At 47.3% G+C, this 17,551-nt stretch overlaps 1 protein-coding gene across 6 annotated transcripts in view; it reads right to left on the reverse strand.

Annotated features, from left to right (window-relative positions):
* Positions 1-17,551, reverse strand: part of ARHGEF28 (Rho guanine nucleotide exchange factor 28) — a 1,591,074-nt gene that overhangs the window by 363,880 nt on the left and 1,209,643 nt on the right. The gene's annotated exons all lie outside the window — the stretch shown is intronic.

Raw genomic sequence — 17,551 nt, forward strand, 5'->3', positions numbered from 1 at the left:
ACTGGACAATGCTTGTTGAGTATGCTCTGTAACTTCCTTTATATTTGAGCTCAGGAGTATTTCTGAGAGGACTGGCACATCTATCTTGGTCTAAGTGTTGAGCCCCCTTTTGTCCACACAAAAGCAGACTTCAGTTTTCCCATTGCTGGACCTTTTAGGAACGAGCACTACAGGACTAGCTCATGAACTATGGGATGGCTCGACAAGCCCAAAGTACAACATCTTAGAGACTTCTTCCTTGGTGTCTTTTAAATTATGAGACAGCCCTTGAATCCCTTGCATGACAGGCTTACTGTCATAAGCCAGTGTCAGTGTCATGGACGCACCAGTCTATTCGGGGTGGAGTAAGTGAGAACAGACCTGCAAACTAGCCCAGTGGATGCTGGCAGACCTGCTGTTCTGTCACTTCTGGGAAGACCTGCACTCCCTCAGGAGACCCACCTGTGGACTTTGAGTGTGTTAAGTATGGGAGGGGATTAGCCTCCTCCTCAGTCACATCATCAGTCACTTTAGTCACTAAAGCCAGCACAAAGTCATCTCTGCTGTAATGAGGTTTCAGACAGTTAACATATAAGACCCTATGGGCCTGATTCACAGAGCAATTTTCCAATGGGATTGCGCCATTATAAAATGCTTCTGTGAATCAGGCTCTATGTGACTGCATAGGGACCTTTGTATCAATTAGGTAATTAATCTCACTGTTCTTTTTCAGGACCACTCAAGGGCCGGTTTACCTACCCTGTGGTATGTTCGACAGGTTCTGCAATCAAGACCAGCTATCCGAAGTACACTCTGTCACAGTGGCATTCTGGTCATGCTAGTGCTTCATCAGCTCCTGGCTAACTTTGTGATATGTATTACTCTGTTCCACACAATTGGCCGTGCTGGATCTCAATCTAAGCACATAATTCACTACATTGTGGGAAGGACTTTGGGGGTTACCCTCTCATTCTTCTCACACCAGAATTAGGTGACCCCCAACAGGATGGTCAAACAGACACTCAAATAGACTAAACCCCTATCCATTCTGGGGCACCTCCTTGTAGGCGACCAGGAGGCATGGCATGAGAACATCCCATGTTCTCCTCAGGTGCTCTTCTGAGCCACCTATTATGCCTTTCAGGCTCTTATTAAATCAAGCAACAAGCCCATTGGCTTGGGGATGCTCTTGAGAACTTGTACGTAACTCCACACTCCTCCCACACTGTCTTCATATATGCACTATGAAGTTGGAGCCCCTGTCAGAAATGACCTCTTGAGGGAACCCAGCACAAGAGGATATCCCTATCGGAGCCTTCACTACCATAGAGGCCTTGATGCTCCTCACTGATACTGCTCTGAAGAAGAACCCTGAGGTACTGGGCAGCATGGTCTACCACAATCAAGACCTATTCCCTAAGGGGGTTTGGTGATCCAAAAGACCCACAATGTATGTCAATCCTCACGGAAGGCCCCCGACCACAGGTATTGGAATTAAGGGAACCTTTGACACCCTGACTTTGCAGAAGCTTGGCAGGTATGACAAGAGCAGACAAATGCCTTAATTTGTACTTCCATCAAAGACCACTAAAAATAGACAGGCGACCAGTCAGCTGTCAGTGATAGGCTGATAAAGATTTCTTTATTTTTACTCGAACAAGAGGCCAGTACAAATGGACAATAACCCTTTCAGCTATCTTTGTGAATACTAAGTGACCTGCCTAAGGGATGTCATGAGCCAAGTCCAGTAGGAACCTCCTGTGGCAATGGCATGCAACCAACCTCTGGCTGTCCCCTGCCTCAAGATTCTTGGGCTCACTGCAGAGGAGACTATACTCCCTGTATACAATGAAGATCCCAGGGGCCTGAGCCTGATTCTCTGCTTGCTCTTGCAGATCAGAGAGTTAGGGGCAGTCTCTCAGGCAACTTGCAAAAGTCTGCCTGAATTAAGCCTCCAGTTTATGACAACTCGCTCAGTTCTGGCCAAAGGACTGAATCAACCATGCCCTCCACCTCATTTTCTGGTTATATGCCAGTAGGCAGCCTTGAGATCACAGGTTCCCGTGCCACTGCAATAGGTGCCTCAGTGGCCACTAGGCACTCTTTGGCACACGGTGCAGTGGACTTGGGATCTGGACTTGGCACTACCAGGTCTCCAGCATTTCGCACTGTCCAGTACGAGGAGCCTTAGGGCACACGGCTGCAGAGGTTGCTTCCTTGCCTGCTTCTTTGGTCCTATATCTAGTGACAGCAGCAATTATTTTTGGGTCAGGAAGGTCATTATCTAACAGTCAGACAACTGGAATTGTTTCTTTCAATTGAACAAAGTGCTGAGAGGCTTCCCCCAACCAGCTAAACTCCACCATGCCAGTGAACATCGGCTGAGACTGCTAAAGCCCCCTACTATCCTCTCGAAACTGGGAATTATCTGTCCTTCTTGCTCTCACTGTCTCCTGACAGTGGTGACACTAGCAGCTGTGTCACGCAGCGTGTGTGGTTTGCTCCCATTGATGAAGACATCCTCCAAAAAGATCTGAATATTCCTGAAAAGGGGTCCTCCTTAGGGTACCCGGTGCCTTTTCCACTCAGAGTCACAAGAGAACATTTAGCCTAGAGGCAATTCATCTGCTAAAATGCCAAAATTCACTATGGCCTCCTCCATTAGACCAATGCTGACCAAGGCCTGCTTGGATCTAACCTTACAGGATGGATCTGCTTTCCTATGTGCCCGGTCCCCACTCAGAAAGCAATCTTTGGGTGCTGAGGATATGGTTGCTGCAGTGTTAGAGGAACCACCAACCTTCTTTATTCTGGGAGCTGATGAGCAATGTAGCTGGGGTTTTCCATAATGCTTTTGGACACCTTTCTTGGCAGGCATTGAGAAGCATTGCCCTTTCCCTTCTTTGGTTTACTTATATCAGATGCCTTCTCTTCTGGTTTGGATTGGTTCACCCTGAGAATTCTCCTGGACATGAGAACTTGCATACCTGTCGGCAGCCTTTACAAACTCCCTAGCTTCCGTAATATTGATATTCTTGTCCACTAGATGCTAACTCTTTCTCCCACTTTCTAAAGAAATGATTGCATGCAATCAAATTGTACATTCCTTCAAAGGTATTACATTTGATACCAAGGGCCCACCCACTCAGATATATCAAGGACTGCTGTATACATGCCTCTTTTTTTGTGACCTCTCTAAACCTCCTGAGGTATTATCTTGATGTTGTTTTTGTGACCTCTCTAAAGTTCCTGAGGTATTATCTTGACGTCATCTTGACGTTGGCTCGCCTCCTCCATTCGGGAGCGAGTCCGGCCTTCCTCTTTCTCCGGCACGGACCCTGTTCCTACAGTGCTCCCCCCAGACTGTGGTTTTGGTGTCTTGGTGTGTCTGCAGCAGCCCGGTGTGTCGGCATCCTTGCTTCTCTACTGCAGACCTTGGAGCCTCCATTTGCCTCCACACCGGTACCTGAACACTCTGCCTCTTCACTGGCTCTCTGAGTCCTGGCGGGATTACAGCTGCCCTGAATCCCACCATCTTCATTTTGCCCGCCTCCTCCACTCCTCCTCGCGCAAGTGTGGATCCTGCCTGCCTCATTCTCCGGCTCCAACCCTGCTCCTACAGTCCTCAGCTCACTCGGCACCGGATGTGGTCTGAATGTTGCTTCGCCCTCGCTTTTCTTCCTGCTTTGGTCCACCTTGTCAACTGGTGAACTTGCAGTCCCTGTGGGGTTGTGGCTGCCTGGGGTACCTCCACTCTACCCTGGTGCCACCTACAGAGGTCCTGCCCGCCTGAGCTCGATTGCTCACACCCAGGTACGCCTTCTCCAGCCTGGTTCCTCCTGCATTCCTCCTATAGCGGTCCTTCCCGCCTGAGCTCAATTACTCACATCCAAGCACCTGCAGTCCCTGGGGATTGTGGCTGCCTGGGGTACCTCCTTTCTACCCTGGTGCCACCTACAGCGGCCCTACCCGCCTGAACTCGTTTGCTCATACACAGGTACCCCTTTTCCAGCCCGGCTCCTCTTGTACTCCACCTACAGCGGTCCTCCCCGCCTGAACTCGATTACTCACATCTAGGTACGCCTTCTTCAGTCCTACCCCTCCTGAATTCCTTCCACCTTGTGGCCGTAACAACCACTGAGACTGCGGCTTTCACATCTCGCCTATCTTCCTGACGCACTCTAGCTACCCTCCCTGCCTCTGCCCAGTGTGTTAGATCGGCATCCTCACCACTACCTGACTGTCCATTCTGCATGATGAACTGCCTGAAGTCCTAACGATCTGATTCAGCGGTGTTTCATCGCCCTTTGTCACCTGGTGCACTGCTTGCGGCCTCCCTGCCATTGACCACGTGGTTGACCGGGACCCCCTACTACAACCATCTTCCTCTGCTGCTGCAAGTCCTCCCGCCGGTGCCTCCTTTCCATCTTCTACGACTGCTGGCAATCCTCCCCGCCCAGGGGTGGATGAGGTTACAGACCATCGCTGCACCAGCCATCTTACTTGACTCTCTTACTTTTCTCCTGATACCACCACACTAATCCTGGATCCATTCCCTGCTGCCCCCCCTTGTCCTAACGTGACTCCAGCCTCCTTGTATCCCTGTACCTCTCCGCATTCCTTGGTTGCGTGATTTCTTCCCCTGGCGCCTCCAAATGGTACCTGGTGCCACTGCTCTCCCCTTCTTATTGTGGATGCAGCTACCTACGCCTCCGGCACCTTACCATTCAGGTGCAGCAGCCCATAATTGCTACCTCATTTTTCCTGCTTCAGACACCTGGTCTCCTCCAACTACTGTGCCGAGTGTCTGCTCCCTCTGTCTCTATTGCTTCCTGCCGGCCATCTCTCTTCACTAGACCCGAGACCACCTTTGGTGCCATCCTATACCTACTCTTGATCTATCCTCTCCCCATACCACACTTTGGTCCTCCATTGCACACTGCCCCCTTTCTGTAACGATCACACTGGTCTCTACCCCCTCCATCTCTAACTCCTACAACTACTGCCCTTCTCTGCTCGTCCTTTCTCTGAGTCCTTTGGTATGCGATCTTCCACATCTCCTTTCCACCTCCCTCTCCCTCCCTCTCCCCCCTCTCTCCACCCTTCCACCTTCTCCTTTCCCTCCTACTCTCCTATTTCCTCCTAATGCCTAGTCCTCTTCACTATCCTTACCCCCACTCCTCCAGTCACGCTCCTTCCTTCTCTCACCGCCCTAACCTTCTTTACCCCCCTACCGCCAGCCACTCTGCCCTCATGAACACTGCTCTCTGGAACGCCAGATCCATCTGTAATAAAACCACAGCTATTCTTGACTTATTCTTTCGCCTTAACCTTCATTTCCTCTGTCTAACTAAAACCTGGATTCCCCCTCATAACACCCCTGTCCCCGCCTCCTTAACAACCTCCTCTTCCTCCTTCATCCACACTCCCCGCTCCTCTGGCCGTGGTGGAGGCGGTGGACTCCTCTGCCACCCCAAATACATCTCCTCCTCTTCCTCTCCAACTCTCCCTTCTTTCCCTTCCTTTGAATTCCTCTATAAGTCTTTTTCCTCTCCCCACCCTATTTCCTTCCTGATTATCTATCGTCCCCCTGGCCCTCTCTCTTCCTTCTATGAAGACCTTGATCATCTCCTCTCGCATATCTCTCCCTCCCCCTCTCCTCTTTCAGTACTTGGCGACTTTAATATTCATCTTCCTTCTCCCCCTCAATCTTCTCCCCAATCTTTTCCATCCTTGACTCCTACCTCCTCGCCCCCCTTCCTTCGTCCCCTACTCACTCCTCTGGCTCCACTCTTGACCTCATCTTCAACTCGTCCTATCCCTCTTCCCCTGTCTCTTCTCTTCCTGTTTATCTCTCTGACCATACCTTACTCTCATTCTCCCTTTCTCCTCTCTCGCAATCCCCTACTGCTAATCCCTCCCCTCCAATCTACTCACGTCGTGACTTTCGTAACTTCGCCGCTACCCTATTTTTTTAGACACCTGCTCTTCTTCTCTTCCATCTCTCCATGACTTTGCTTTATTCTCTGTGGACGATGCTCAATCCTCCCTTTCCTCCTCTATCTCCACTGCCCTTGATCAACTTTACCCCCTTTCTCTCTTCCGTCCAACCCGGAAGCCTTCTCAACTCTGGCTTACTTCCCATCTCCTCTCTATGCGGCGCCTTCTCCGACGGCTGGAGAGACTCTGGCTCAAAACTCCCTCACTTTCTAATCAAACCTCTTACTTCTCTTACCATGCACTATACAACTCTTGTCTTGCAGCGGCCAAATCCTCCTACTACTCTAACCTTCTCCAGTCTCAAGCCTCCCACCCTCATCGTATTTTTCAAACTCTCTCTCGTCTTCTCTCTCCTCCTACTCCTGATCCCTCATCCAACTCCACACTTTCTCCCTCTGACTTTGCTAACTTCTTCTCCTCCAAAATTCTCACCCTCTGGCAAAAAAACAACTCCCTCTCTGACTCCCCCTCTCATCTTCCCCCCTCTCCTCCCTCTTCCTTCATGTCCATCTTCTCACCTGTTTCCCCTTCCGAAGTCTCCTCCCTTCTATCCAAAGCCCACCCCACGTCCGCCCCTTCTGATCCACTTCCCTCCGTTCTTGTCCCCAAGATCTACCCTCTTCTTATCCCTTACCTTACCACTTTCTTCAACACCTGCCTCTCCTCATCAACCTTTCCCTCTGCTTTCAAACATGCAACGATTATTCCTATTCTAAAGAAACCCTCTGCCGATCCACTTATCACCGCTAACTACAGAGCTATCTCTCTTCTACCATTCCTTTCTAAGCTTCTTGAGCGCCTTGCCTACTCTCAGCTCTCATCCTTTGTCACTACTTCCTCTCTCCTTCCTCCCTTCCAATCTGGCTTCCGTCCCAAACATTCCACAGAAACTGCTCTCACCTCTATCCTTAACTCCCTCCTCTCTGCTCGACATGCCAAGCAATCCTCTATCCTTATTCTCCTTGATCTTTCTGCAGCTTTTGACACTGTCGATCATCCACTCTTGCTCCACACTCTTTCCTCCTTCGGGTTTAAAGGCCCTATTCTAAAATGGCTATCCTCTTACCTCTCCTCCCGTTCCTTCACTGTATCATGGGGTGGCCAGACCTCTCCTTCCTTCCCTCTTATTTACAGTGTTCCTCAAGGTTATGTACTTGGTCCTTTCCTCTTCTCTCTTTACACCTCCCTCATTGACCCTGTTATCTCCTCGTTTGGCATCTCCCACCATTTCTATGCTGACGATACTCAACTCTTTCTCTCTTTCTCCTCTTTCTCAACTGACCTTCACCTTAAACTCTCCTCCTGCCTCACTGCTATCAAGAACTGGATGTCCTCCCGCTTTCTCTCTCTTAACACCGATAAAACTGAAGTCCTTTTCTTCCCCTGTAACTCTCTTCCTCCTCCCTCTCCACCCCCTTTCATTCACTTTCCTCCCACCAATCTCCCTATCTCTCCCCAAGCTCGTAATTTAGGCATTTGACTCCTCTCTCACCTTCTCCCAACACATTTCACTTACCTCTCACACCTGCCGATACCACCTCTACAATATTCGCGAAATCCCTCCCTCCCTCACATTCCACGCTACCAAACTCCTAATTTCCTCTCTCATCTTTTCCCGCCTCTTCTGCTGCTCTTCACTACTCTTTGTACTTTTCGCATCTCATCTTGCCCCTCTTAAATCCATCTACCACTCTGCTTTTCGTACCCTTTGTCTCCTTACCTCCCGTGACTCCATCTCTTCTTCACTCTCTCACCTTGGCTGGCTACCATTTCACTTACAGCTAAAATGTTACTTTCTCTGCCTTGTCTTTAAATCCCTATATGGTCTTGCTCCTCCTTATATCTCCTCCCTTCTCTCCTTCTATTCCCCCTCCCGTTCCTTTCGTTCCGCTGATCATTTCCTTCTCACTGTACCTCCTTCCTCCTGCGCTTCGTACCGTTTCCGTTCCTTCCAACTCCTTGCACCTCTGCACTGGAACTCACTCCCTCTCACAATCCGCTCTACCACAACCTTCACCTCATTTCGCACTTCCCTTAAATTCCTCCTCCTCCACTCTCCTCCTTGAAAACTCCCCCTCTGCCCTCATTACTTCCCCTCCCCCCTCTCCCTTCCCTCTGATTTTCTCTCTCCCCTCTCCTCCTCCTCCTCTCTCTCCCTTCCATTACCCTCGTCCAACTCATCTCCACCCCCCCACACCTAATCCCACTCCCCTTCCCCCCACATTCAGTTAATTGCTCTTTGCTCTGATTTGTCGAATGATTCATGATGTAATTTTGCTCCCACTGTTATTTTGTTGTTGTTATCTTGTATTATGTTGTTCCACTGTACAGCTCCTTGGTGTAAGGCGCTCTATAAATCAATCAATCAATCAATCAATCAATCAATCAATCAATTACTGTGGAGTCCTTCTGAGCTTCCTGAGGTTGATGACCTTCATTTTGACATAACTGGGCCTTCCTCTGGGAGCTACATGAATGATAACATCAGATCCACACAACGTTAGACAGGTGCATGCTGCAATCTCACCTCCTGGAGCTGGAAGGTTTATTCCAGTGCTTTGGACCAGTCTAAGATGTGTTTCCCTACCGAATATTCCACAACATTACAAAATCCCTCTGCTTTTGCATTTCATCACATTCCGTCTGTTCTGCTAGGGCCACACTAATTTCCACTAGAAGGAGCTTTCTTGCAGCCAGCTCTGCCACAGTGAGACTACGCTGGGACCATACTGTGACCAGGGACTTAACTGAAGCTCAAGTTTTAACTCAAACACAGGACCTCTGGGAAAACCACACTATCTGCCCTTTGGGTATAACGGCAGAGACAGCTGGGACTATCGCAGTCTCCCTCCATTACTATGTCACCCAATGGAATGGGTATCTCAGCTGGAGGCTTCGGATCGCCACTGGCTCCCTGGGTCTCGAACGCCAAGCTAGATTGCTTAAAAACTTGGAGGCTCTTAAGCAATTCAGGTTTATTAACCTTACCGCCATGGGGGTGTCCACATTCCTGCCATTACTCATGCAGGACACTAGACTTCAGGTCCCTCACTAAGATGTACAAAAATCAAAAAAGGGCCTCTTTTATTTTTGTATGACTAAGCTTTAACTGCAGCCTGTATTAAATCCCACCATTGCCACCAGTGTAATGAAATCACTACTGTTCTGCAGAAGTACAAGGATGAGCAGTGGCTAAACCAACTACTCAGCCACACACTCCCACTAAACCAGCAGTGATCCAAATAATAAAGGAGAAACAGACACAGCCAAACAGGTATATATACCTCTTTTGCCTCTTTTGGTAAAGTGAGCCAAGGGCATCATTTTAGTCACTAAAAATCCCAAAAGCTGGGCCAATCCTGCCCTCACCAAGTAGCATTTAGTCACATGCTGTCAAACACAGCGCAGCACTGGCCTTTCACAGAATGGGAGCCACAGCAGAGTTACTGTGCAGCTCACAGTGTTGGTACTTCAGGACGGCCCAAATGAAATGCAGTTGTGGCATAGATGTATTCCTCTTTGCTGACATTAAAGCAGTTGATTATGACGTTCACATACCCTCAGTCATGATGTCACAGTAGGAGGATAGAGAATTTCAAATGTCAGTAGTAGATAATGTCTTTCCAAGGAAGTCAAACATAACAAGACTATTATACTGTAAAGGCTTATCATGATTTCACTGTATCTGTATGTGCAGCCACCACACTGAACAGTTTTCTTATTTACAGGCAGTGTATAGCTGACCCTCTACCGCCAATCAGGCACAATGGCAAAAATAACGTAACCACAGCTTTAAATTCATGCCCATCATATTTATTTATTTATTTGATTTATTTTTGTTCAGGGAACCCTGATAAATTTATCGAAAGCTTCGGTGCTTTACTGGAATTTCGAACCTCTCTTGTCATCTTTTCGTGATTTTAAGACGAGATTTAAAGTTCCTCGTGTCATCTCTGGTTTCATCAATGTTCTGCCTTTGTCACTGAGTGTAGATCCCGTTAGCTAGACCATTTATGTGGGCGAAGGTCTGTCACCTATCTCTTTGAAGGTTATCTCAATTAAGTTTGCCATTGCCACCGACCACCTAGTGGAATCACCTGATATTAATCTGTTCCATAATTCATTTTCTTGGAAAATCCATGGGTTTTCAATCAATGGTAGCAGGTGGGCTGTTCTGTTTTGTTTGTTGTTATGACACTCTATTATTAGGTGTTTCAGCGTTTCCATTTTCTCCGTGTTTTCGCATAGGCGACATTCTGTTTTATCTAGGGCGCCTCTGATGCTTAAAATTTCTTCAGTCGGTAGTAAGTTTAGTCTTGCCTTCATGAGCAGGTTTCTTTTTCTTTTGTCGGGAAATTTTCTGCAGTATTTAATCGGAGATTTTACTTTGTTGAAAGTCGGCGGAAGGTGTGTGAGGAGTTTGTTATTTCTAGCGAGTTCGTATCCAGTCCATCATTACCATTTTTTCCTTCATTCTGTCTGGATTTTCTTTGAGCTCTTTTTCAGAACACGCTATTTCTTGGAGTTTCTCTCTTCTCTTTTCCGTCCATCTTTTCAGGGCTATGCATTTTGCGTTGTCGATCTCATCTTTGATGATGGTGAAGGCAGGCAAAGGCTCGTCTATGATGGTTTTCCTGAAGAAGCTCATAGCGGCTTGGTCTACCATGGCCTCGAGGGATACTAGGCCTAGCTCTCTCCTGATTGCCGCCATAGATGTTGATTTGGGAATTCCTAAAACTGCCTTCCAGATAAGCCCTTCTAATCTGGTCCAGATTTTGGGTGGAATGCAGAGTGAGACTTCCATTCCATAGGTCAAGGCTGGCACCACTTTGCCTTTGTAGAAATGTATGGCCGGGATCAGGGAAAACTTGCCGAATATTTTGTCGATGTGGCGCATTTCTGCTGTTATTCTTTTGGCTTTGTCCCATAGCGTTTTTTGCATCGTCAAAGATGTACTCGAGCTATCCAGGTCTACGCCAAGGTATCTGATAGATTTTACTGATTCAATTTTTGCGTTTTCTAGATACCATGCTGGTTGTTTCGATTGCTTGTTAGGCGCTTTCTCGATCGTCAGGACTTTGGTTTTGTTTTTATTGATTACGACGTGGTTTTGGGCGATGTATTTGCCCAAATTGTTTAGTTTTCGCTGTAGGCCGATTCTGGTCTGATCGATTAAGATGATATCATCTGCGTATAAGAGTCTCGGTATAGATGTTTTGCCGATTTTTGGCGGCAAGCACCTGACTTCATTTTCAGAGTGTTGGAGGTCGCCTAGGAACGAGATGAAAAGAGCTGGTGCGAGGGGGCAACCTTGTTTGACCCCACGGTTTACCTTGATCGCTTCAGAGAGGATTCCTTGCTGACTTAGTTTCACTCTTAAAGTGTTTTCTGAGTGGAGTGCTTTAATCGGGTCCAGAACTGATTTGGGGCACTTCCAGGTCTCTAGTTTGGTCCGCAGCGTGTTACGGTCAATTTTGTCAAAGGCCTTGGATAGGTCAATGAACGCTAAGTGCATCTTTGGCGCCCCTTCTTTCACCTTTGCCTTTAAAATGTTGATGACCATGATATTAAGCGAAGTGGATCCATTTTTTTGGAAACCTGTTTGAAGGTTATCTTTCGATGGGCCGCTTTTTTCCCATGCTCTAAAGTGGTCCAAAAGAAGGGAAGCGTAGATCTTGCCAATAACGTCGAGTAAAGCGATTGGCCTGTAATTGGCCGGATCTTCGCGGCAACCCTTTTTGTAAATGGGCACGATTATTGCTTTCAACCAGGACTCTGGGATTTGTTGTTTGTTCTCGCATTCGGCAAAGATTTTGTTAATCATCCCTGACCACTGCTTGGGAAATTTTAAGTGTCATATTTGTCATGCCATCAGGGCCGGGAGCTCTGGAAGATTTTAGTTTCTTGATTTTTGCTTCTATGTCGTCTTGGTCAGTTAGGTTTACCCAACTTCTGTTCTCTTTTCCTGGAGCCTGGGGTTGCCAATCTTTTACCTCTTCAAATTCCGCCGTTAGGTAGCATATCCATTTTTTCTCATCGACTGCGTTACATATTTGCGCATTCTGTGTGTGGGCTGACTTTTTTTTATCAGAGACCAGAATTTGCTCGATTTTTTAGAAGCAAGTTTTTCCATCATGTCCTCTGCGTCATATTGGTATGGCAGCACCCTATGTTGTCTTAACCAGTTGCGATACCTTTTCTTCTCCTGGTGCCAGATCTCCCAATCTTCTATGGTGTTAGATTTTTTTGCTCTTCTTTTCAGACGGCGGCTCGTTTTTCTTTGTTCGACCACTTCTTTGTCGAAAGCATGGGGCGGTTGGACTGTTTTGTTATTATTCTTCAACGGTTTGGTATAGAGTAGTAGAAACAGTGTGTAGTCTGGTCTTTCTTTTATGTTGTTTTTCGTGTTGGAACACACTTTCTTTTCCCATTCGAGCCTGATTTTCAAGATGTCGTGTTTCGTTAGCCTTAGTCGTGATCTCTGAGTGTTGACTTCTGTTTCTAGAGGGTATATTGATTTTTTGCTTTTCAATACCTGCCAGGAGCAAGTTAACAGGTTGTGGTCGCTGTTGTTGGTTTTTACAACGCGGAAGTTCATCATGTATTTGATTAGACCAGACGAGATATAGATGTGGACTAGTGTTGCGCTCGATGTTCCACGTTCCCAGGATGGGATGTTTGTTTGATATGGGAACAAGGTGTCCATATTTTGCATGTTTCTTCCTGCAGTTAGCTCCTGCCAAGCTTTTCCTCGTTTCGTGGTGGGGTCTGAAATTTTCTGGTGCTTGTTGCTGGCTTTAATTGTCTGTTGGAGGTGACTACAGCTTGCGTTGAGGTCTCCGCATATGATGATTTCAATGTTGTTAAAGTCCTCAAAGCTTGTCGATCGTGTTGCCCATCTTTGAGCAAAACGTATCAGTAGACATCCGCTGGGGATTCCAGTAACAATTGATGATGGCTAGCCTGATACTATGGCCTCCGTTCTGTTTGGGGACCCGTCGGGGCCAGGTAGTCAGAGTCACCAACATTTCATACGCTTCTTTCCACATTTTTGGTTCATCCAGGCCCAGTCCTGTTTTGATTGCCGTCAAAAGGCCCGCTGATGGTCTGCCCAGCATACCCTTTACTGCTGGAAAAATGTGGACTGTGAAGCCATCTATTCTAGGTTTGGCCATCGACCATGTTTTTTGTAAACATAATATGTCAAAGCTACCGAGGTTCACATCGCTTGGCTGTGTAAGGTGTGCGTGGCCTCGGGTGTTCCAGGATCCCAGGCATATCAGCTCGTTGGTGGGCCGTTCCTCTTTACATGTTGAAGAGTTGCTGTTTGTGAGGGCCGGCCAAGGTCGTTGCTATTTGCTGCTCTTAGCATTCCACGTTGATCTCAGCCAGTTCCAGGGGCCTTGTGGTTTGCCCAATTCAAAAGATTTTCCGGTGCATTTGATCTCGTCGAGCTTCACAGATGTCTCTACTCGTGGATAGCGATGGTGCTCGTTCTTGATCGGGCTTTTACCTCGGGTTTGGTCACGTTCCTTGGGATTGACTTATTGAGATTTCTTGGGTGTCGGGTAGATTTCGGTTTTATGACTTTCCTGTTTTTTTATTTCTGTCATAAGAAGGCCCATCTCTTAATTCTTGGAACGCTTGCTGATTGATTTTTTTCCCACACTCAGATTCTATGTGGATAAAGGCTTTTGCTCTTTTGTTGCTGTGATATGGCCCTACTAGTTTGATGTCTTCTGTTTTCAGGTGCCTTAACGTTTTGGCTCTGTGCATTATCTGGAGTATGGTCGGTCGGTTGAGTGGAGCGTGGTCTTTCTTAGGGTCTAGTTGTTCTATTTTGAGTAGACACGACCAGATGTTTCGTGGATGTCTGTCTTTTGCTATTTCCAGCAATTTTTTGCTAATCCTTTGTGTTTCCGAGTTTCCAGATGGTTCTTTATCTTTGGAGTTCTGCTGATCGTATCGTTTGGGTGAATACGAGTACGTCGATTCTTTACTTTGGTGACTCGTCGTGTCAGGGATGTAGTGCCTTTCGTGTCGCGAGTTTTCAGACCTTATTCATTCTTGTGGTCCTGTGTCCGGTTTTTCTCTCACCTCTGTTTGTCTGAGGATTTTAATTCTGTTAGAGAGAAACCCATCTGCTCGATTTCTTTAAAAGCTTGGTTATCAATATTTTCAATGGCTTCTGCTTTTACGTGTAGGTATGTTTTAGCTACGGTTCCGCTGTGGTAGGGCTCCACTCGCTTTAAATCTTCGGTTCTGATGTTTCTTAGGTATTTGGTTTTCCTCATTAACTGGATGACGGTGGAGCGGTTTAGAATGAGGTACTCTTTGTCCCTTTCTAGTTGTTCGAGTTTGAAGAGGCAGGTTGTTTTCTTTGTTTTTTGTGTTTGGAACTCTGTCCTGCTTCTCCATCTGGTTTTCCGTCGAGTAGTTTTTTCATGTTCATTGTCTACGTTTTGTTCCCTATCCCTGGGCGTCTTTGCGTGTTGTTTTGTTTGTGGTGCTCCGGTGTTTGATTCTAGGGGAGCCTTCTCTTTCACAGCTTTAGTGCGGTCGTCCCTTTTGGGTGACTCTTTGTTTTTTTTGGGGGGAGTGAGTTCTTCTATGCTGCTTGAGACGTTGTGATTCATATGTTGTGATAGGTTCATTAGGACTCTGTCTAGCATGAACCCTTCTGTTGTTCTTGGGGAGCTGATTACAATGATTTCTTCCGTTTTATTGTCGCTCTGGGGTATTGTCGGTTCCTTGGGTGTAAATATTGAGTGTGTCGTTTCCGCCCTTGTCTTCTCCTGGTCTCTGTTTTTATTTTGGACCATTTTATCTTGGCTTTGTTTTGGCGGAATTTTCATGTTAGATGTGTTGTTTTTTTTTTACAGCTGGTCCTGATCCGAAAGCGTTGTTGGCGGCGTGTCTTTTGACTTGGGCGGAGCGACAAGTAGCCGTTCCAAGTTGTTGATCTTTTTTTCCAACTCTTCAATTCTTATGTTTCTTGTTTGTACTTGCCCATTTATCACGTCTTCCATCGCCGTTAGATAGCTATCGACGTGAGAAATTTTTGCAGTCATGTTAGTCAGGATTGCCGTATTGTCACAAATCTCTTCTTTTATTGCCTCATATAATTTGCAGAAGGGTGCTAATACCACTGACATTGCTGACATGATTGTGATCATGTCTGGTTTCTCGTTGGAACTTGCTTTATGCATTCCTGCTGCTATGTCACTGAGGCGACGATTTTTTGGCGTGGAGTAGGTAATATCAGGCCTTTTTTGTGTTATCATTGGATCTTTATTTGGATGTTCCGTCGACACACTCAGGTCGTGGTCTGCCGTTTTGTGGCTTTTTGAAAGTCTTTGTTTTGGAAATTCGAGGCCATGTTGGAACGCCTCTCTGTCCAAAGTCATTGATGGCGGCAACTTTAGAGTGCCCATCGCCAGGTGTGGTTTAGTCCATTCATATCTTTGCTCATTAACGTTTTTTGGGGAGCTTTGACCTGGGAAGTTATTTGGGCTTGGAGGCTGGGAAATCGTTTCCGTTGCTTGGGCTTTCTCTGCAGGCTTTTCTAGTACTGGATGTGCTGTAGGTTGAGGTTGTATTGCTTCTAGATTATCATTAGTTTTTTTTGTCGGCAGCTCGTTGTTTGGTTGGCTTTCGCCCTGAGCGAGGGCATTGTCATCCTTCATGTCAGATTTGTTACTGTTTTGGCCTTGGATGTTATTTTCCAGCGTTGCCGAGGGAGCAGTATCTGGTCCCGCTGGTACAGCTTTTTGCGTCCAGATCGAATCTGTGATTTTCTGCTTATTACAAGAGGGTTGGTCGAGTGCTATTTCCAGCATCTCCGCATCCGAGACTTCAAGTTCTGTGGTCAGTTTTCTTTTATATTGCTGTGTAAAGAAGGCTTTTAAGGGGCGTGAGAGAAAGGGGTTTTGTAACGTGTTGTTGGGCTTTCTCCTTGTTTTGATTACTTTAACCAGTTCGTACTCGTTAGGAGTAGGCTTCGGTTCATTCACCACCTTTCTCGAACTTTTTTTTGGTATTGGCTTTTTTGCTTTTGTCAGTTTAGCGTCTTTTTTTGTTTTCATTTGCTTTCTTTTTGTCTTTGAACCTTTTGATGTTGACTTTGACTGTTCTTCCTCAGAGTTATTAGCGGAGTGTTCCGATTCGATCGATGACTCTGGATGAGAAATCTCTTCTAACGACGCGCTTGTGGTCACACAGTTGTTGGGCGGGTTAGTGGCCTGCTCCTTGGGCCTGATCGGTAGCTTTGTCTGCATCAGGGGAGAGATGACTAGTAGTTGAACAGGCTGTACAAAGGGGTCATTTACTTTTTCCGGCCGGTGAAACAGAGCTTTTGTTGTTTGCCCCTTTTGCGGTTTGTCTGTGCTGTTCAGTTTCTGGACAGGATTTGTGATTTTTCCATTACTTTCATAGGAGGAGGTTTCCTCTTTTGGACTCAGGGTACTGCAACTCTTTGGCCCTCCTGCAGGTTTAACTGGAGAGGGGGGCTCGATGAGAAGGATTTCTTCATCCCTGACTCGCGGGGGCAATGACCCTTGTACTTCCTGTACTCTGTCTTCTTTTTCGGGCCCGGACTTTCATCTCTGTATTGGTAAAGCGGTCCTTTAATCGCCGCGCTGTGCCCCGCCCCCGCCCCGTCTCCCGCTTTCCAGTCGGCCTCGGGCGGGAGCCGTCCTCCGACAGCACCTGCACCGAGGGCGTTCGCCATAGTGGTGGGTGGTGGATTGCTTGCGGCTACAGGCCGGGGCAGGGAAGGCTCGTTAGCCGGTATTCCGGACTCGTCGGTCTTTCTTTCACGGTCCTCCGACCTGGGCACGTGGGAGTGGTCTGACAGCACGGCCGGTGTTGCGAGCAAAAGGTCCTTGCTGGTCTCGGTGAGGCTGCCTGCGCTTCTTCTTTTTTCTCTTTTGTTTGGAGAATCATCGAGCGCATGAGCTTGTTTCTCCATTGCTTGCAGCATAGGGTAAGTAGATTTTGTCATCCTCGGGATCACCCCAGTTTCTGTTGTAGGCTTGGTTGACATATTTAGGCTTTCTTGGCACGCCTTCACATAATTGCTCTTCGTTTTGCTGGATTGTGCGGGGAGTGTGGAGTGGGCGCTAGCCGTACTTGGTTTCCTGACTGATTTCGCCCTGGGGCGCACTTCGGGCTCCATTAAAGTCTTGCTACGACTGCGGCAGACTGCTCCTGAACTCAGCTCCCAACTCCGCTCACCGCTCCGCGGTGGGGTTGGGCTGATAAGTGAGACTTCCGCAAAAGGACGTCGGCCGGCTGCAAAATGCTGTGGGGACTGTGGCAGACTGCTCCTGAACTCAGCTCCCAACTCCGCTCATATGAGGTCTACTGAGATTACCAGTAGCACCAACTGGACTGTATGGGATAGAGTCTCTAGGGCACAAACCTTGTTTACATTACTATCTAACTTTTGGCTACGAAAACATAGCACATGCTTCACATTGCAACATGTGATTACGGGATCTTCACATTTTAAGGCCATTTGAGAGCTGATCTTATTTTGGGAATTTGTTTCCAGCGTTCTGGGCTATTATTC

Source organism: Ambystoma mexicanum, chromosome 6p, assembly GCF_040938575.1.
Source record: "Ambystoma mexicanum isolate Mex_15411 chromosome 6p, UKY_AmexF1_1, whole genome shotgun sequence".
NCBI lineage: Eukaryota > Metazoa > Chordata > Amphibia > Caudata > Ambystomatidae > Ambystoma > Ambystoma mexicanum.